The following is a 21,540-nucleotide window of genomic DNA, read 5'->3' on the forward strand; positions in this document are numbered from 1 at the left end:
AATTGCAAAACTGATACTATAAACAGAAAACAATCATTGGGAATATGTTTGCCTCAGAAAATAAGTTTGCCAAGTGAAAAGAGGTGGTTGGTTTCTGTACCTGTTGAATGGTATATGGTTGAAGGTTTGTATTATAAGCAGAGTAAGATTAACTACTCTATGAATCTTACTTTTTCATAATTGTCTCTGCATCTTTCTCTTCATGAAATAAGCTCTTCAAAATATTTTCTCAACTGAAAGGTGAGCACATTATCCAAGCACTGAATTACCTACCTCAAGTGCTAAGAAAGAAATAATAGAGTATCCTTCAGTGTAGACACAACATTACTTTTGTGTGCAGGTGCAGAACATGAACAGAGCTCCTTTCTGCTCTGAGCCCTGGGTGGGAGCTTTTGAGTATTGACACAACATAAGTATCTATAATCACTCACTTTTGAATTATGTATATTTTTAGATAGTCTCTAGTGATCCTGAGGAGCCTTTTCCTGAATATTAAAAATTTTCTTTTTTCTTTAAAAATTTACATGTTCTTTAAATTGTTTATTTTGTTAATCTGAATACATTTATGAATCCTGAAATGTGAATATGAAACTCTGAATAACATTTGCCCTATTACGTGATAAGACAGAGCTTAATAACTCTTAATAGCAACACTCTAAGGCTCTGTAGCTACTAGTGTAGTACTAAGAAGTAGTATTTGGGTGCTTCTTTTAATGTTGTAGCATCTGTGGCATTAGCTTGGATTGCTATAATAATGTAAGAAAATAGAAATAGGACTTCTTGAATTCTTGCAGCTGTAAAAGAGCCAAACTCTATTTTCTCTTTGAAAATAAAATACCAGACCTTTTTCACTACAAATGCTTAAAAATGAGCTTGCCGTGTCGTTGAAGGAAGCTTGTGCCATTTAGTAGAATTCAAAATAGTAAAATAAACCTGACAGCTAAGCTCTTTTCAGAATGGAGGAAGGAATAAAACTTAACTGATTTTCAAGGTCTTCAAAGTGGTAAATGCTCTCTTCAGTTTCAGGGGGCTTAAGGTTTTATCCTCAGTCCTTATTATAGTGCCTGTATTCTAATAGGACAAATAAATCTGTATTTATAATTAAGTTTATTTTTTATTTCCAATACAACAAAAATCCTTTTGCTTGCATACTTACTACCAATAGCAGATGTCACGTGGCAGACTATAGACAAATATTTTCCTATTGTTCTTTCCTGACTTTTAATTGAAAATTGGAAAGTAGGGAGAAAAATTAGAAGACTTACAGCATGAAGTAGTTTTTATGTGCATGCATTTTTGTTTATGCGCCCAAATTCTCACATATCACTGATAAGACTGTTTAGGTATTCTTAATTTTTATGCATTCTTGAAGACATTAATCTTTTGTTGTTGTTGAAGCTGATACTAGAATATATAATGCTTTCCTGTATAAAAATGTAAAATTAATTCAGTTGCATTATATAAACTAGTAGTTAGAATACATGGTTCCAAATTTGTTATATAAATTTTTAATGATGCAATTTTCAAAAAGTAATCCATAAACCTTTTTTTTCCAGATGATGTAGACAAAAGTTATTCTTTCAAATTTAAATATTTTGCTTAGCAGAAATTGCATCACTGGTAGTGGCAGAGGATTAAAACCTTAGAGGTTAAAATCTGTCAGGTCTGGTTAATCAACACACTCCTTTATTGAACCATGAACATATTTCTATTTTCCATGACAGAATCACTCATTAAAAAGAGCATTGCCCATAAATAGCTGTGTCACTCAAATGGAGAACTGTAAAACATTTGTTCACTATGTAGGCTTTTGCTCATAATTGTGGTATTCAGTCAAGTATTATGTCACAATATGATTCCAAAATCAGTGCTACTCCAACATGTCTTCAATCAATGAACATTCCCAGATGATCACAAAAAAGTTGTAAATTAAGGTAGCTTTCACTATATATGCATATCTATAGTTACACATAATTGTCAAGAAAATAAAATATAAACTACTAGACAGTAAATTAATATTAAATTTTCAATTTTAATCTTCTGAAATTATAATTACCTTGGGTTTATGTCCAAGATTAACGGGCATATACAAATACCAGTGGAACAGAGTATATTTAATTTGGCAATAAACAAGCTGGTAATTAAAGATCATATCCCCTAGCTTGCCAAGGGTAAATAAGACGACTCAGATAATACCACCTTCTTTTAAAACCACCCCACAAAACAAAAAAAAAAAACCACAAAAAACCACAAAAACCAGAAGCCAAACTCCAGAAAATACCTTATTGTGCACTGGTCAGTATCTCTCTGACTGTTAATCAAGTGGACCTGAATAAATTAGTTTGGTAAAACTACTCATTTAATACATTATGAAAAACAGATTTAAAGAAAAGACTAAAAGGGAACCTGGAAACAGGGCTTGATTTTTTTACTTTTTTTCCTCAGAGTCTTGCCATTGCTGTTCATGATACAAAAAGTTCCAGGGCAGTTATGGAAACAGTTCCTCATAACTCATCTCCCTTAGAAAGAGTATGGATTTGGTAGCGGAGACTTCTGAGCTACCTTCTGAGCTCTACTTTTGACCTCTTTCCTCATGGGTATTTCTGTTTTCATCTCTGAAGATCAGCTGTCAGTGTGTAGGGTGTCCCAGGTCAGCTTTGAACGCTGTCTCAGAATACGTCTTTCGCTTCATTGCTGGACAAACTGAAGAGGTGAAGTATTTGGGTGTTCTGGGTGCTGCTTCTTTTTTCCTTAGAGAGAGGGGTGGAGTTTCAGGGAATTCAGAAGTAACATGAGTGCGAGAGGGTTGCTTGGGAAGTTGGGAAGTTCTTTTAGTAATTTCTAGTTTGGCATTCACGTGACTCTCCTCTCTACTGAAATGTGCTCAGACAAGTGATGGTACGCTGTCATTCTTTTTCTAACAAATCACTGTCTCAGAGAAGAGAGTGTCTGTGTCCACTAGAACCATGTGTCTAATTTTGCAGAACTATTGCTATAGGGGATCTTCAGTTATTCTCATTTACTTTTACTCATTGCTTCACTGTTGTTGGGATTCCAGGTGCCAAACTATAATCTTCATTGAAGTCGAGACTCCTCCAGAATCATGGCATGTAGTTAACATCATTTAATAGCAAAGTTTTCCATAATGTAGGACTATTTTTATATTGAAATTTTTTTCTTTGCGGAAGGTGGCAAAATAGCATATTTTTTCAAAAGTAAATACTGTGGAACTTTTGACATCCATTCATAATTATTATTGTCAATATTACAGGTAGGAACTGTCATAATGATTATAAAATAGCTTTTATAATTCTTTTGTTAAAAAAAAAGAAAACCTATTTTTTTTCTATCTCAGAAGTTGGTTAGCTTTTAACTTTTAAAAAGGAAAAGGAAAATTGTCTCAATGCAAATATTGGACAAAACCTATGGGGTTTTACCTTATTACTATTGTTAACGTTGTATTAATTGAACTACTACAGTGAGTCTGAAAGTGTCCATTGTAATTCAGTGCTGTGAGTGTGTCATCTTTACAGTGGTGTTTGTGCACTCCTTGTTTGATTCCTTGGAGTTGTGTGTTAATCTACGATATCAGGTACCTGTAGCAAAGAATATATTGAAAGAATGGTTTGGAAATTTGAAGAAAGAGAAGGAAGGTATAACTAATATTCTATAGAGAGGGTAAGTGTTTACAAAATTCCTCAAAAAAAAAAAAGAAATTAGGGAGAAATTTTCCTTTACATATAAGGTCCTGTGGATTTCTTTGAAATCAGTACTGGCAGAACAAAAAGAATTGAAGTGTAGAACTTGAATACATCTGTAGGAATTCAAGTAAAACTACAAATACAAAATGTTGTATTTGTTAAAAGATTAATCAATAGAAATAATTCAGGATCACTTACAATGTGTGCTATACCTGTGACAATGAAAAAACAATTTTCTATTATCAACAGATACAGAAGAAATTTGCACATGGTATTAACTTCTCCTTTACGTGCAATAAGCTTTTGTAACAATAAAGCTATTGGTTGACCTTGAGTACCTAACGGCATAATATAATTCTGCCTAACCTATTAATGGATTTCGCTACTATAACACTTTGGGTCCAATTGTCAAATGAATCACGCATCATGAGTCGAGTGCTTCCAAATCTATCAGCACCAATGTTTTTAAAATAAACGGGGTGGTGGGGGCGGAAACCCCGAGGAAATGTTCCCATAAAACTTATTTGAGAAATCATGCTGTAGGATTTAATTTAATGGGAGAGTCTTGACTACTGAATCAGTCGTCATAATTTACAAATGATATTGGCACAAATAATCTTAGAATTGATACTATTTTAATGGTGGATCTTGTTACAAATGTCTAATATACTAGGATTTTTCAGCTTCAAATCTTTGCCCTGACACAGATTTCTCATTAGTCTAACCAGCAGAAGAATACATATTTTAGCCTGGAAAAAGGTGAGAAAATCCTACTGAATCCTTGTAAGGATTTGAGTTATTTTACAGGACTTCAGCCTTCTGTTTAGAAATGTCAGCGAATATGAGATCTGAGTAGTTTAAATTTTATTTTTTTTGAATTCTTCTCAGGTAAAAAGTTTAAAAAGAGTATTTGAATTCAAAACAGCCTAAACTACAGTTAAGACCTTTTTACATGCTGGGAGAAGTAGAGTTTGCATTTGTTTATGAAGTGGCTTCTGTGTCATTTAATTACTGCTTGATATGGTGATTAGGTAAATCTCTTCGGTCTCTTTAGATAAAGGTATCTAGGTAAACTATAAAGAATCTGGGTAAATTGCACTTGTCATTCCTGTACAGGAATCTAAATTATTTTATTAGTGAGTTTAAAAAAGCAACATTCCCCCCCCCCCCAATCCAATCAAACCTGTAGTTTATTATAAAAGGCAGTGGGATTCTTTTCCAGCAGTATGAATAGGGAAGAAGTAGCAAGGAGTAAGTTGAAGTGAGGTAATTTTAAGCTTTTAAAAAACAAAACAAAACAAAAACCCCAAACCCCACCAAAACAAAAAACCGCCAACCAAAACACCCACCCAAAAAACCCCCAACAAACCCAAAATAACCAAAACCCCATGCAATTTATTAAACACACTATTTAAAAGTATTTCAGGAGGTCTTTTAGAAAAACAAATTTTAAGTAGTTAATTTGTAATCCAAATACAAAAGATGAATTCTTTTTTTATCACCCTTCAGACTCATTAAAGGATTATTAAAAATTATGTTCTTGTTTTAAGATACCAGTATTAGTGTAATTTAGTAGAAAAACAACAGAAAAGTTATTTGCTAAAATTCTAGTCCAGCTTTTTTCCTCACCTGTCCTAAGGAAGTAGTTCATGCCATGTTATGATTTTAAGTGAAATCCGTTGTCAGGTTTCATTTGGAAACTTTCAGATGTTAATTTGCATGTTAAGATTGCATATTATATCTTTTTACACTCTCAATAACACTGGCATATACTTGTTGCTTTAGGGTCCCCTGTAAGAATCCAAAGTTTACAATAAGCCAGTAGCATGTTTTTCCCTTTCCATGTAAAACGTAGATATGTAGTAGATGAAACTATTAATCACAACTCTGTTTTGAGTTTTTTTTAATTAAAAAAACCCCTCAGGACTCTAAAGGAATATGAATTTAGTTTTAGGCTTAATCCTTTGAATTATCTTTGTCAAATCAGTATGTTAATGTAGTTAAACTTCTAATTTAAAAGCAAACAAACGTGTTTACTGAAGCTTGTTCTCACGTGTTGTAGTTAGCAAACCGGAAATATATTAAATGCCTGCGTACAAAATAGCATAAAGACTTTGTGATAATGATATTCATAGAGTTTAACTTTTAAGCATGGTAAGTACTTTGAATGAAAAGCACAGTTGCATAGATGGTGCGTGCAACATTAGCTGAGGTCTGTTGCAATTCCTACACACTGTCTTTAACACAGTAAATAAAAGTAATTTCAGTAATCTATGGAACTGTAGACAAGCGTCAAGTTCTGTATCTGGAACATTTTGAAGAAAACATGCTCTGTTTGCTTCTTTGGATGAGGAAAATTACTTTCTAACTTGAAACTGTAGAGGAAAGTTCTTAAGGACATGACATTTCTACAGTTCCTACTTTTCTGTAAACAGTAGAGAAAAACGTCTCTGTTCAGACCTTTAGACATGTAACTCTAAAGACACATAACCCTCTGAAGAAGTAGAGCAAACACATTCCACTATAAGTCCAATTTAAAAACAAATAGGAAAATGTCTTTAAGGAGACAAAAGCAGACATATAGAATTCACCAAATATATGGGAGAGCAACTTTCTTCATATCTTTGATTTAATTTCTTTCATTTTTCTCTAATACCATTGAATTAAAAAAAAACCAGAATACCTATATGCCTTAATTTCAGCAGTTATTTTCTGTGTAAAAGGCTGTCTACTTTCAGCACAGATTTCATCAATCATAGAAGGAAAACCCAATGTCTGATTATTACCTTTAGGAGTCATAGAGTATCTTAACAGCTTAGAGAAATATTAAACAGAAAAACTTTCAGAACTGGGAGTAAAAATTACTTTTAAAATCTGTATTTGTGTACATAACCTAAAATGGCTTGACCATTAAAGGCCAATGAATTTCTGTTGGTCCACTTCAATTAATTTGTTTGTATTCAGTGATTCAGATCCGTTCAGTCTAAAGCTGGCCCTTCCCCTATGGCATCTACTTCTAAAACTTCTCTTTGCAAGTAGCGGAAGGAAATGAGAATGGGAAAGGCAGCTGATTCTTTATATCTTGTGTGTGAGTATGTATGTATTCTGTCAGGGAATTTTCAATTAAAATTCAGAAATTTGTGTGAATTTTCTATGAATTTAGCACAGAACGAGTATGACTTTTACACTAACAGTACTTCATGCTGTTCCACTAGCATGATTTCCACCCTGATTTACAGATATCTCTCCTGTGTTGAGAAAGTTACTGTCTTTGACAATATTAATAAGTATTCTTTCTCTCTGTCTTTGGAATCTGTGTAGACTTTTCAGAACGGAAGCTTTTGTCACTCTTCTATATATTTTTTTTATATATATATATACACACATTTATACATACACACAGATATCTTGGCAGTCTCAAGATAGTTTTAGAGATTATTCTGTATTTCTTGAAATTACAGATTCTCAGTTCTTGACAGATACACTTTTCTTTTGGGTATTATAACTTTTAAATGATTATAAATGATATAAATGATTTTGGGGGAAATGCAGGTAAGCATTATAATCCCTGAATTCAAAATTAGCTAAACTGCTTTTCTTTAATACAAAAAGGATCATCCTGATGTCTGAAGATGCAAAAGCAGTGATCATATCATAGGAGACCATAGACTGGAGAATTGTGGATGTGATCATGTGTGCTATTGGAAAAATAGTGTTTAAATAAAGTATACTTTGTAAAAGGTATGCTTCATGTGTGGAGGTTGTATTGAAAGATGTGGATCTGTATATGATCTCTCTTTTTGCTGTTTTAGAGTGTTGCTGAGCACATGGCTTGCATCTAATTCATGGCTTGCAATTGATCTATGAATATTGTAGCTGGAGAGTGATTGTTTATAAATTGCTAGCCTAACTGTATTCTGAACAACATCCTGGAACTGCCATAGGGATGAAATGTGCTTCACCACGGGCTCTCTGGTTTGTGTAAGTCATGCCTTTGTGGGTCTCACTTTTTGAGGTCTTACCCGCCTAAGCATGGGATTCTGTTGTTCTCTTGTTTATGTGGAACCCTGGGCTGGCTTCTGATATGGTAGTTCTGATGGCCTAATTTAGCTGCTGGTGCTGAAGTTTTTCTTTGTCTTGATAAAGATGCTGACTTTTGCGTGATCAGTCACAGCAAAGTATAATAATTTAAATGAAAAACCCATGTAAGGCAATACATATCAAAAACAATAGAACACACAGGTTTGGACCATTCCTTGGAACTTCACAATCACAAGCACTGTGACTGTCTAGGCTTTCTCTGTGTTGATTTCCATCTTGTCAGCACCACAGATATGATGTGCTGGCCAGCTGCAGGCAATTTGTTCCTTTTTGTTGGGTCTGGAGTGCTTTTTTTGATTTCTGCAGGTTTGTGCTTTATTAGGTCCTTAGTGTAATCTTCCAGGCACGCGCTAACATATCTTTGTCTCTAGCTCTTACTTAGACTAAGATAGGTGGAAAAGGGAAACCTCCTTTTGTTAATAAGCAATTTTCTCCTTGTTCGCTAGGTATTCATAAAATGGATTCGTAAATCAAGACTTTTAGAAGCTTTCCACTGATAGTGATTGAGGGAATGAGACACCTGTTCCAATATATTTAACATTTCAGATTCATTAGAAACTCACCCCAAAGACCTAGATTCATGTTTCCATTTTGGTTTGTGGTTTTTTGTTGTTGTTGGTTTTTTTTCCTTCCTACATAGGAAAGTCTTCTGATAATATGACACATGGAGTCTTGTTCATGTTTCAGGTTGGACTGAGTTTCCAGCCTGAACTAGCCCTACAACTCAGAGCATGCATTTTATTTATTTGATCTTAGTTTGCAATCTCTATTGTTTTAAGAAGGGAGAAATAAGATAAAAATGCCTGGAAGAGCTGCTTCCTTCCTGCAAAGAGCAATTAAACAAGGGGATGAGGAAGTGCCTTCTAAATGCAGGGTGGGTAGGCAGAAGGGAGGAGGGAAGAAGGGAGGAGAATAGCAGAAAGGATCTGGAGTAGGCAGTGTGCTTGTAGATACTTGAAGTCTGCCAGTATGAACAGAGAGTAAAAAGACAGCTAGACCCTTGCAGCATGAGAAGAAAAAGCTTCGCAGGGACAGGAAGGCCCTGGCATAGCATTTGTTACAACCAGGAAGTCACTGAGTCAACTAAAACTGATATTTCACTTGGTGGTATATTCCCCTGTGTGAAAACTTAACGGTCCTATTCTATATTATAATAAAGCCTGGCTTCTCTGAATTTTGATCTTTTGGGGTAACTCAGCAAAGGAAAACGTCTAGGCACTTTCCCCATAAGGTTCTGGTCAACTTTTAGTCCTGTTATGTGTTCCATCCCCACCCCCACCCCCCAAAAAAAAAACCCACCCAAAACCACAAAAACAACCCCCGAAAAACAAAACAAAACAAAAAACAAAAAAAAACCAACAAACCTCCCCAAACCAAACCCACTGAAATATAATTTATTTAGCTGCCTGTCTTGAACTACTGAAGTATCTTAGACAAGCTGTTAACTTTAATGAAATTCCAATATGTGATGAAATCATCATACCTTGTGCAATAACATGAAAACAGAAGGGAAAAAACTAATAAATATTTACTTCACTGGGAAATCTAATGAAGTAGTAGCTCGCTAGGCAGCGTGTCAATTAATGGGCACATAATTTAAAGACCAGCATACCCAACAGCATCTTCAGAATATGAGATCGTCTGTGCTGTTCTTATACTTGCAGGGTCATGTACCTTGGCTGATGTGAGTTCAGCTACTGACTAAATGTACTTTGAGTCTGAGTAGTATATCCAGAGTAATTGTTTAAAATTCATCTTATATTTTGTTGAACTGTATTTTGCCATTTAGTGAGGCAGCCATCCTGGCAAGTAGCCTTTCCACACTGATATTTTAGCAATCCCCTTAATCAGTTTGATGTGAAAATGCACAGGATTTTAGGCTTAGAAAATCTGCTTACTGTTTTGTTTTTTTGATACCTTTCCCAATGTGTTTTTTCTATTCCAAAACTTAAGTCTGCAAAACTGACTAAAGCTTTTTTTTTTTGCTTTGCAAAAAAACCCCTCAGCAACTTGAAGGTTATGTCAAGTCACATTTTTATCTGTAATATATAAGGTCTTATAAGCCTTCTTGGATCAGATTTAGTACAGAAGACTTTCCAACTGGACACATGGATCTTGGGGTATAGGTCTTGAATAGCATTTGTCGGACTTGCCAATGAGGGTAAAGCTTTGACTCTTTCCTGCCCTGTGTGTGCTACTGAAAAAAAGAGGAGGAAAAAATAAGAAAAAAAGAAAAAAGAAGAAAAAACATTAATTGGTCTAAAAGTGTCTAGCCTAAAATATACCATCAACAACCCAACAACATCATCTCCTGCCCAAAGGGGGAGTTATCAGCAGAATAAGCAAGCCAAAAGTAAAGGCAGCTGGGAAAGGAGGAGGAAACAGAGTAGGAGGTTCATACTTTTCATTGGCTTTCTTCGAAGGCTTTGAAGTCTTTGGTAATACAATCTGTGTGCGGAAGTTGTTACATGACTCTTGAAACTTTGCTGTTATTAATCAATCAATTTCTCCTACAACAATGGCTCCTAAGAGTTTATTAAAAAAATACTGGGAAAGACACTGTGCCATATGGATCCAGTTCAAGAAGATTGTTCCATTTTTGAAGGGGAAGTGCTGTGGCAGAAATAAAATAAGACAAAACGTGTATCAGATGGGGCACTTTTTGCAAGAAGCAGTCTGATGTAAGAAAGGCAGGGGGCAGGAGATAAAAGTTTGGTCCAAATAGTCACTGCAATTGTCATGGAAGAAAGAAAAGGCATAGTTCTTACAGTAAGCATAAGAGGTACTGCAGATAATTGTGGTGGTAATGCCAAACATGGTTGAAACGATGAAATTTGCAGAAGAAAATCCTAAGTTTTAGATGCCACTTAAATTATCATGGAAAGGAGAAGGGAATAATGAAGGAATCCTTGCTTCCTGGTTTTAAGTGGTGAGTTTCAGCTGTGATAGGCAGTGGAGAGATACGAGCTCCTTCCTGAGTAGAAGATTTCTCAATTCTCTAGTAGCTTTAGTTTATTTTTCTGGGCTTTCTTATTTTGTGCCATATTTTTTGGAAATGGATATTGGGTTTCAGCCTGTGCTCTTCTTTAGTGGAGTGTTCATTCCTTTTGATTCAAGATACATTTAATTCGCAAATCTTTCTGCTGTTCCTGATATGTTGCATTTCTCTGCTCTAGTGCAATTTATGTGTTGTGACAAATTTGCTTTGAAAAATTCATAGGAGATGCAAGAGTTATTGCTAACAACTATCATGTGCAATCTGTGGTGGTTCATAACGAAGAGTCAGTTTGATTTATATTCACATTTCACTCATTAAGATCTCCTATTGAGCAAGATATAGAAAAAAAAAATTATCCTGGCCAGTGATTTGGAACCAAAATTTAACAATGGGGGCATGGAGGGGTTGGGGTAGGGAGGAAATGGGATCCCTGGGTTGTTTTAGGGGTTATATAAGATATGCCAATAAGTTGGACACTAGAAAGGTACATCAGTTCTTTAAATAGGAGAATGAAGAAAAGCAGGTAAAGTGAAAGACATGAGGACAAACCTGCCTTTTTTACTAGCGAGCTTGCCAAAATGTACAGACAGCAGCAAATTAATTCAACAGAAAGGCCAGGAGGGGTTTGTGGGGTTTTTATTTTGTTTTTTACCTCCCTCTTCCTTTTTCTTGTCACTTAAACCTTAAACCTTAGGTGGACCTATTTAGTTATGTGTTTGCAAGACTCTATACATGGCTGAATTATTCATGTGTGGAACCATTGGGAAGTAGGGACCTCAGAATTTGCCTTACGGACAGTTTCCCCATTACTGGGGGGGAGGGGGGGGTCAAAACTTCGATCTGTCGAAGCTACCTATCTAGGCAAAACATTTATGTAACTTGTTTTTTATAATTATTGTGGCCTTGCATTAAAACATGTTAATAGGCGTGAACCTTATAAAATGGTTGAAGAACAAACACAACTCGAAAAACACCTAGCATGTCTGGGCCTGCCGTGCTATGGAAACCATCAACGAGGGAAATGGATCTGATGTATGTACAAAGGCATCAAACCAACAGCAGTGAAAACCAGGGTTGGCAGCAGAATGACATGAACAAACAGTAACAGTGTGAAGTCTGTGAAGATTTTGCTAGATTAGTAATAAATAGGTATACATAAATAATTACAGTTTTTGGCAGTTTTAATGACAAGTCATCCAAGGAAAAAAAATCTGCATATTCGGAATTGAAAAATGTCAAGTTTGAGATGACAGAGGGAAAGAGGTGGTTGGGAAGAGAGACAGGCAGCTTGTCTAAATATGTATAATGCTAAATAACAGGTGATTATATTATTTGAAATTAAAAATAAGCTGTGATTCAGTTATTTCTAAATTGTTAGGCCTTCTCAGCTGCAAATTTCAGCAGGTGCTAGGAGCAGTTGTAACAACAAGCACGTCATGTGTTACTTAAAAATAACATACCTAGGCATCAGTGGATATCTTTCCACTAAAAGAAGGCTGCTTAGTGTGGTGAGAAGCAAATTCCTCTTTTCTCTTTTCCCATGTAATTTAAGATAGATTCTAAAACTGTGTAATTCAGAAGCAATAGCAAAGGTTTTTAAAGGTTGCCTTTTTGAAATGAATATATGGATGGACTAGGCAACTACTGTATATGCTATGGATATTTTTCTTGTGAGTTACATCTAAAGCTGAATGAAGAAATACCCCTTTTGGCTTGTAAACCATATTTTTAAATATGATCTTGTTTCCCTTTGTTGCACCTCATTGATTTCACTTATCTCATTGTAGCTTGAAGTACAACAGGAAAACAATAGGCAAAAATTAGGCAAAAATAGAAACATATATATATCTTTTTTACAGCAATGGGTCAACACTAAATATATATTTAGAACTCTTTAAATATATAAAATTCCCTTTCTTTTTCCCTTGTTGGCCTGTGCTGTTGGGATAAATTGGTCATTGTTCAACAGCTAAGTCAGGGGAAGCCTCACAAGTCTGACGGTAAATGAAGTTACGCTGCTTTGCAGGACCAGTGTCCATGCTATCTGGAGCCAGAAAAGACCGGTGTTGGAGCAGTGGTGGTGGCTGTAACTGTGTCTGTTCCTCAGGACATGCAATACAATGCAGGCCCACGATAGAGTAGTCTGCAAGGTGGGCCAAACTTTATTGGTGCCAGCGTGAGTCCAACAAACACAGAGGAAGACATCATTGGTATTTGGAAGATCATCATACCACCTAACCTTCTCTGTCACTTGTTTCAGAGGATGATAGTAAGAGTCCTTTTCCAAATTTATTACTAAAGTGAATATATCTTTCTTTTAGGCTCTTGGCACTGAAAAAGATAGAGAGGACTTCTTAGGTTTCATTAAAATAAATAAAGAATATCTTATAAATACTTATAAACTTCAAAAAAGTAGCTCTTAAGTAAAGATGGGTCAATTCATTATCACAGTATGAGGCGATATCTCAGGATCTCATCTTAAGATGTTAGTCTCAGTTTTGGTTGGCAGTAAGTATAAAGGTCTAATATAGCATTTGCAAGCTATTTATTGTGATTTTTTTAGCAATGGCTAGATAAAGCTCAGCTCAGATAAGCTTACTTAGTTGTTGTACGTGTCAGGCTTCCAGTTAGCACAGGATTTGCTAAAGAGGTGTTTTAGTTATAGATGTGTCAAAAAATAAACCTGCTGAGATGATACTTAAATACCCAACACCCATAAATTTTAGTGTGTTTCATTTTCATTTCTTCATTTGAAATTTTATATGGTAAGTGCTAAACTTGGGAAGAAAGCCTGAGCTCCCTTTCAATATTTGTGAATTTAAATGCCATCACCTTTCAAAAAGCAGAAACCAGTAAATCTGTGTGTGCATTTTGGTGTGATGCTGATGTTACTATGATTGTCAGTAGACTGAGAAAATTTGTTCAGTGATACGAAAATCTTAGAATACTAATAAACTTCTGAGTATCAGATCCAGTACGTTTTCAAGAGTGCCTCTGTAGTATTGCGTGTGTGTTCATTTGGCTGTGTCTGAGTATACATGAGCTCTTTTATACTCTTAAATCTTACATTATGTTTCCAAATGTACTTGACAAAAATGTGGAAGCTTTGATCCAATACTTTAATTTTATCATACACTTGATCTTTTGATAATTGCAATTACTTTCTAGTATACTCATATCCATATTGTGTACAGATGAAAGCAGCACATTGTGTTTGGAAAAGAATAACAGCACGAAAATGGCCTTGTATCTCCGGAGAAGATTATGCAAAATATAAGGAGCTGATTATACACAAAATCATATTTCTAAATAATTCTGATTGCTTTTAAGTAATTGCTGGCGGGAGTTTTTTATGTTTAGAGTCAGTTACATGTAGCTAAATACAAAGCTTTCAACTTTCAGTTGATTTCAACTAGAGTTAAGTTACAGAGTTTCCGTTTTATATCTATGTTGATTTGTCCTGCCACTGTGTAAAAACTCGTTAACTTGTCCAGAGAATGTGCTAGCTAAATAATGAGTTTACGCTTATTGCTCTGTTGTTACTCAGTTACTAGCTGCTTGTTTCCTAAGAAGGTCACCAAGAGGAAGCTCCTTTGTCATGGCCCCCAGCAGTCTCTGGCTTTTGGTACCCAACTGCACATACCTCGCCCCTGTGTGGGGTTTCCTGTTTCTCAGAGCAGCGATCCGTCATCCCTACAGATGCTATATTTCATGCATTTTGAATATAATACGAAATATGACAGTTCTTGCATTTTATATCTTTGCTGGTGTTTTACTAGGTTTCTTGCACGAGTGAAAGAGTTAATATTGTCTGAAAAGCGGATTTGTTGCCCGGTGTGCAATGAGCCAATAATCACACACTCAGGAGAGACATTACGTATTTATTTCAGGGTTGCACAAGCCTGGGTGCTCAGTGGTTTTCCACAAACCAAGCACACCAAAGCTGGCTACCTCATTATATTTATACAATAAGTCCATACATTTTCTACTTATCTAATGCATATTCATTCTAATCTACATAGGTTGTGTAATGGCATTAAGTCACTCCCTTTTGACTCTGCTTCAGATTCTTCTGTACATGCCTTCCTCTCTTCAGGGGTCTTGGTGGTCTTTACAGATGAAGTACCCTAACCCTTTTTACCCATATATGGTTGCATGTTATGCAAGGACAACTTAAGGCTATTTTCTCTTGCCAACTTCCCATAATTTTCTTCTAAAACGAATGCTTGTCCTTGATTAAATGGATAATCGTGGATTGCCAAGATATCCTGTCCCTAAGCTTAGGTTAAATTTTAGAGGAGTCTAGATACATGCTAATTAAACATCTGCAATACCTGTTCTTTCGAAGGGGGGGTTGTTCTCTTACATTAATACATCTATAATGGCAAATACCTGTTATTTACTCAGAAAAAAAAAAATCCAATGTTTAGTTTTTGACAGAAAATGCTTAGTAGCTAATGAAAAAATTTATTCTTTCTACTTGCTACCATAAAAATGAGTATTACAAGCAAATTAAATTAATAGTTAGGTTATGCTTGACCCATGATGAGATACTAAGAGATGTCAGCCATTTTGGAAGAGCATTGGTATGTGGAAAGTCGTCTGAAAAATATCACTGCTCAGCCTTTTGTGATGGATGTATGTTATCTGGTGATGTTCATTTATCTTTAAATCACTAAAGTTTTCATTAAGGTTAATTGCACTGGAAGTTTCAAGAGTGTGTACTAAGATAATTAGAAAAGAAATAAATCTCTTAACAATTTTTGCAGTCTTATAAAGAACTCCAATTAGTTAAATGATTTCTTAAATACTTAATTGACTAGAAAGTTTTCAGGAATTAACCTCTGCTATTAAAATGCAATCGTCACATGATTTTTTGTATATAGATAGCTGAATTCTGGCTTTAAGTGTATACCCCAGCCTGAATTCTGGAGTTTCTACAGTTGAAGTCCATGTAACGCAGAATATTTTCCTCTTCAAATTTTCACATTGATTCCCTCATCTGCTTAGTAGGTAGTTTTCTTCTGTCTTTTGCACTGAACAGATGTTTACAAAAAGTACCCTGGTGCTTTCATGACTACTTTAACTGCCACTTTGCTTTCTGCGAAGTTTGTTTACAGATTGCTACCTGTTTAAAAAAAAACAAACCACCACCCTGTCTAGTTTTGATCTAAGTTACAGCAGAAAGGGAGAGCTACATGTCTTGCTGGGACATGTTTATATATTGTTTTTGTTGAATAGCTTATATTTTTCTGCTATACTTTTACTAATAGTAGGACTTCTTTACTTACCGAGCCTGGATATTGAGCATTATTTTAAGACAGAAGATGGTTAGAAGCAACAGCTCTGAAAATCCTAACCTTTAAGATTATGGGACTTATTTTTTTCTATTAAAACCAGAAATGTTAGTCTTTAACATTGTGCATATATTTACTTTTAGATAAAAGTAGTCATGTAAAACTCAAAGAACCTATCTGTGTCCTTAAAAATAAATATACACATCTTCACCGTTCCTTTGAAATGCTCAATAATTGCTTAGGCTGACCTTTATAAAATAATTTTTATTTTCTTTTAAGAAAATAGACATATTTGGTTTAAGCTACCTCATATGTCCTTTAGTATGAAAGCTCATTGGAGATCTTTGCAAGTGGGATTTATCATGGCGGCAGTGATAAATTTATAACTGTAGAAGTCCAGTTGAATGCCACTGTAATTGGGAATGAAGCTATTTACTTCCTAGGCATGTATACCTAAGCAGAGCGTGCTATTTAGTGTGCATCCATCTTCCTTCAGTGAAACTAGACAAGCTAATTGTAGTATTTACTTAATAATTTACATGTAGCACACACAGAGAGGAGTGCTAGATAGCCAAAAACGCAAAGCAATTAAAAATTCATTGTCATCAAGAGAAACAGTTTGGAAATACCAGAAGAGTGTGAAATCTCTGAGGAATACTCAACAAGTAGGGTGGTGAGTGTCTGAAAGAGGGAGGACCGAGGAGGTGTGTACAGCGAGACGAGTGTATGTTTGCTGCTTTTAAACAGAACAACTCTATGCATAATAATCATCTTTGAGTTAGCAGTAGCTGTTGCTGCTCATGTCACTTCTGGATAGTTTTCAGAGAAGTCATGAAATGCACCTCGGCTCTTTCAAAAGTAACACTGACACATGTTTGTGTTATCCAAAAGTTATGTTATTGTTGGCAAGTTTTGCTTATTTTTCACTGCTCCAAAGAAGGAAAAAAGTAAAATTGATGATTTGTGTGCCCTAGTCCCCATTCTACCCTGCGGTGTCCCCCCCGTCCCCCGTCCCCCCCCCCCCCCCCCCCGAGAAAAAAAAGAAAAAAACAACCAACCGACCAAGCCAAACACCAAAAAAACAACCAAGCAACACACTAGGCACACAAACAACATAAAAACGTAGGTTAGGAAGACTGACATTTACCCAACACTGTGGGACTTCCATTTCTGATCAGGTTCTTTGGAATTACAAGGCTTTTATATAATACTCCAGTTAATAATAGTGTGGACAATTCTTTATTTATGTATAGTTATCCCATATTACACCAATGAAAATAATGTGCCAGTATGCCAATAGTACGGTAAATTTGACTGATAATCTTTACATTTTAGGTATAGTTCTAACTGGCTACAGATGCTTATGTTCAGATTTCCTATATAGTTTCATATACATTTGAAAGTAATAACCTGATGTAGAATTAAAAAAAATAATTGAGATTTAGTTCAGCTTTTCAGTTGAAGTATGATTTCATTTAGTCAGGAGCAATCATGAACCAGCAATTGTTTTGGCTATCAATATTTTACAAGATGGTCTCAAGGTCACTGAGCACGTAAACCATTTTACTCACTATTTTTGACTAATGGCTACAATTTGCTGTCACATTAATGGTCTGACAGTGGGAAATCACAAAAGCATAACGTTGGAAAATGTAGTTGCTTAGAAGATTTTTCACTGCGGTGCTGGTATAATTTGAAGCACTTTGCTGAAAGAAGTTGCAGTTTTGTGGGTCTCTAAATTACACTTCTGTATAGTAGCTGTTTTTAAGAGAGTGATTCTTATTTAAAACAATAAAAAAGTAGCTTCTGCTAATAATATTTCAGTGACAAAACCAGTATAGCATATATTAGAACCTTGCGAACCTTTTCTTTGCTGGTGAGTGCTTTTGTCATTTGTCCTTATGGAAACTGGCTGTAGAGAGATACACTCGTGGTTTGGTTTTGTGGTAGGAATTTGATGTATTTCATTAAACTACATGATAATGGGAAATAAATATTTCAAATGCTATTGGTATTGATTTTCAATTGCTTGCTTAGGAGAGAGCTTTTTCTCACTAGAGAGTGTTTTATACTGCTGTCATGAGTTTTAAATAAACCTTATCCTTGCTAGCTTGGTTTCAACATATTACTACTTTAGAATATAAACTGGGGGAGATCAGTTATATTGGTTCTGACCACATTTGAAGGCCTTCTTACATGTAGCAATAAACAAGTTATAAAAATTAAATAGATGGTTTATGGGTGCAGAATTGGTCACCTGATACATTATAAAAGTTCCACAGCCAGCACCCCTGGCAGAAATTAATCCTCTCTCATTATAAACAGGGCCAAGTTTTGTGCACACATGGATTTCCTGTTAAAGTGAGGTGTTCAGGTCTTTCTTCCCATAAGTATTTTATTTGCTTAACTCTCTTAGACCTTCAGCCATACATTTCTTCTACAGTCTTTTCTTAGATGGTGGGACAGGGAGGCCCCAGTCTCAGTCTAGACTTGTAGTCTTGTACTTATGTCCTAGAATCATGAGGTGTATCGGATCAAACCTCATCAGTGTGAAGATTGTCTATTATTTAAAACTCTGATATGAAAAATGTTACATACTCTTTAGATTTTTACAACAGTGTTACATAGTCTCTTAGAAGTGAATCCTGTTCAGATAAGCAGTTGTGCTCTAAAAAAAAAAAACATAAAAAGAAAGCCCCTTCATCTAAACTTTGGATGCATGCAAGAGCCTACAATGGCATGTAAGAAATGCTGTGATACAAATTTTTGTTAGGTTATCCACAGTAAGCCTGTCCAACCTTCTAGGCATTAAAATATTTTAAAGTTTTTGCTGAAGGACCTCTGTGGGAGAACTGAGTTTTTATATTGGTACAATGAAGAATGGCAGGGGTTGTAACAGAATTGGTTTTAATAGTCCTGGGCATACCACTAGAAGTGACCGCAGTTCTTGTGGAGTATGCAAAGCACCTAGGTGTCCTACTTAGTCTGGATGGCTTTGCACCTTGCTGTCAGTTGAGCAGTCTGGATCTAGCCCTCAGGGTACTAAACTGAGATTTGTGAGATGTGTCAGTGGCCGTCTGTGCGCTGAAATGTAGCGGTGCATCACTAGTGTCACCCCTGAGACAATGGCTGGGATGCCTGCGGTTTTGTGAGTTACGTTTCTGAAGAACTGTTCTTTAGATTGTTTATGGTTATGACTCTATACATTGGCTGGGTAATGAAAAATACACAAAAAACTTAACAGAAGTTGACTATTAGCAGCAGTCAAGAGCCTGAGTAAGTCAAAGTACTTTCTATACCAACATTAAAAAAACCAAAGTAAATTGCGTGTCAGAAACATTATTTACGTGGACATTTTTACCATTTTAGAGCTACTGTGGGAAAAAACATGTTGCTTGTAAATTTTCTTCACTCATGTAGAGCACTATCAAGTAGTTAGATTTTTTCCATTTATGCTCAGTTTCTAGCAATTTCCATTTTATTACATCCTTTGTAGTTTAATTCATTGACAAAATCTCCTAAATTTGAAAAGGTGTAGCTTTTCCTGAAGCTAATACAATTTTTTGTTTAATAAATTACTGGCAAGTGTTAGCTTCCTTGGTTAAGGTGCCGTTTCATTTGCTTTTATTGTTCTTTTTTTATATTCATTTTAAACATTTGAGATCTGAGCCTTTTTTTTTAAATAAATGTCTTATGCATATACATTGATGAAGAAACCTTTTATTCTGATATTCATTGTTGTTTTCCATTCACACTACTGAATAATAAATGCTGAATTAATTAAACCTCTAGAACCATTGTTTTATACCATTGTTGATACTTATTTGGCATTATGTACAGCATCGTATGTTCACCGTGTCGTTAAACAGAGAATAAGGTAAAAATATATAGATACGCCAGTTCAGAAAAGCTGTCCGATTTTATTGGGCAAAACGTTGGATCTCCCACCAGGCTTCACACAAAACCATGAAAGCGATTAAGGTAGTCACAAAAGTTAATTAGTTTTGTAACTGTGTTCTCTTAAGTTGTTGCTTAAGGCAGTGTATTCTGAACACAGAACTTTTAGCCATTTTGGCTTTAGAAGATTTTGACATTCCTCTTGTAGCAGAATAGTACTGTATCAGTGCTACCGATGAACAGACTGGTTGGATTTTACACAAATGCAATTTTTACCTAATCATTGTTTTGCAATCTACCTCACTATGTGAAATATTTCCAGCTCCTTCCTCTTAACTTGGATTTAAAGATAAAATATTTCAAAAATTTCATAAACACAGATGCTTGTTGCATACATTACAAATTACTATTGTTGTCTTCCCATACGAAGAGTGTTTACGCATTTTTTTTTTTCCTTTTTTTCTAGGTGAGTAACTGAAGGTTAACAGAATTCCTGGTTGTCAGGTATGCTTAATGCTTTTCTATAGTATGCAGTGGGTAAGTAAGAAAATTCTTGCATTTTTTTAAAATTAGCACATTAGCAAAAATGAATAATTGGTAATAACTTCTGCAATGGTGTTTTAATTAGTGTCATAATTGTCTACTATATTATCACTATGTAAAAACCTGCAACAGATTTGAACTGGTATTTTATATGGAGAAGCTTGAATGGTAAGTGTTACTCAGTTCCCTAGAACTTTCTGACTGTTCTGTCCTTTTGTCATTTAAATTCCATATTTAGGGTAGAGTTGCAAACTTTGAGAAACTTGTAGATGTGAAAATGTTTTGTTTTCTAAAGGAACAAGTGTATGTGAAAGCAGACTAAAATTCACAGTTGTACAAATTATTTTAGGAAATGATTTCACAGATTTAAACTGTTTTGTTCTTGTGGCTACTATGTTTATGAATACATGTGTTGTATTTTGAATTTTGTTAATTGTCAACATTATGCTTTGGGGTTACGTTGGTTCTGCAGAAGTTGTTAGGAAAGTTTTTGTTTGTGGTGTAATATTTCCTAGTTGTTATTCAGTCCTTATTTGTCATTTCCATCTTGCATATGTTGGTTATAACTGTGCAGAAAAAAATCTGAAAGACTTTTAAACAAAATGGTTGACTTATTTACTTTTTATCAACCACTGGGTGTATGACTGGAAAAACTAGAAGTAAAGGCTTTTGTTGTAATCCTGGTCCTACTGGCATGCACTGTACAACATTACTAGCAACTCTAGTGACCACATTTGCTTCCATTAGAAATGTCCTTTATACTAGTCAGAAATGAAAATTAACAGAAACACAGCTGTACGTAAATACATTAAAACACTTTAAACCTGTAAAAATCTCAGTTCAGATTTTAAATAAATTGGCATTTATTTTAAATGCTAATTAAAGTACTTAGTTCGTGAGATTAATGTTTAAAGCCTGCAGTGTTAACTTAGTGATTCTTTTTTTCTGAAAGTAACAGTGTGCTGTGATCATGGATGCCTGGATTGTCAAATGCCTGGTTGGT

General features: G+C 35.1%; 1 protein-coding gene across 3 annotated transcripts in view; it reads left to right on the plus strand.

Annotated features, from left to right (window-relative positions):
• Nucleotides 1–21,540, plus strand: part of CADM2 (cell adhesion molecule 2) — a 681,753-nt gene that overhangs the window by 103,455 nt on the left and 556,758 nt on the right. The window lies entirely within an intron of this gene.

The sequence above is a fragment of the Phalacrocorax aristotelis genome, chromosome 1, assembly GCF_949628215.1.
Source record: "Phalacrocorax aristotelis chromosome 1, bGulAri2.1, whole genome shotgun sequence".
Taxonomy (NCBI): domain Eukaryota; kingdom Metazoa; phylum Chordata; class Aves; order Suliformes; family Phalacrocoracidae; genus Phalacrocorax; species Phalacrocorax aristotelis.